General features: G+C 31.6%; 1 pseudogene; it reads left to right on the forward strand.

Annotated features, from left to right (window-relative positions):
• The window catches only part of LOC115302273, a 9849-nt pseudogene extending 9710 nt beyond the window's left edge, over positions 1-139 (forward strand).
• The last annotated feature ends 953 nt before the right edge of the window (positions 140-1092 follow it).

Here is a 1092-nt window from a genome sequence, read left to right on the forward strand (position 1 = left end):
GTTCTCTGTGGACAAGCTCCTGTCTGTATTTTACACCATTTTTACTCCACTCTTGAACCCCCTTATCTACACATTGAGAAATAAAGAGATGAAAACAGCTATGAAGAAGCTGTGTAACCAACATGTGACTTCTCACTGAATTCCAGCTTTCCATAGAGCTACATGTTCTTACTCATTCAGGGGAAAGCATTGCTTTAATATGATTCTGCTCAAAGATTTCATTCTGATGATTTATTGATAGACTTTGTATTATCTTTACGATAAATAGTTGTTGATTTCAACAAAATAATATATAGTTTTATTCCATATGATTTTATATTATTAATATGATTTTAAAATATAACTTTCCAATATCACTTATTTTATAAGACTTAGGTATATTACATTATTATATAACAATTATATAATTTTATATCACAAACATAATTTATAACTAAATATAACTGCATTATACTATGGCATTAGCATGATCATATAATAACTATATAATATAAATCTATATACACATACATGTACATACACATTCAACCCAACAATTTTATTTTGTACTTGGCAATTTTTTCTGTTTGTTTAAAACTTTTTAATATATTTACTTATTTCTGAGAGAGAGACAGAGCACAAGTGGAGGAGGGCGAAAGAGAGAGAGGAAGACACAGAATCTGAAGAAAGCTCCAGCCTCTGAGCTGTCAACACAGGGTCCAATGTGGGCGCCAAACCCACAAACCATGAGATCATGACTTGAGCTGAAGTCAGATGCTTAACCAACTGAGCAACTCAGGTGCCCTTCTTTATCTCTTTGTTAAATTATATTTTTCTTACTAGTTTATTTTGTCTAAAATATTATGAAAGTGAATTTTATTTTCCTAATCATAGTCCAACACAGCAAAAACTGCCAGTTCATAGACATTCAAGACATGAGACATTCGGCACAAGGAAACTAACCCAAGAATAAAATGCTCTATGAATCCTTCTCCTGGTTATGAAAGCACGCGAGGAGGAAAAAGACACTATTTCAAGATCCTATTGATTTAAAAAGTATACTTTTTCTTGTGAGTGTGTATTACGCTTAACCTTTTTATCGAAAAATATGAA

Source organism: Suricata suricatta, chromosome 9, assembly GCF_006229205.1.
Source record: "Suricata suricatta isolate VVHF042 chromosome 9, meerkat_22Aug2017_6uvM2_HiC, whole genome shotgun sequence".
Classification (NCBI taxonomy): domain Eukaryota; kingdom Metazoa; phylum Chordata; class Mammalia; order Carnivora; family Herpestidae; genus Suricata; species Suricata suricatta.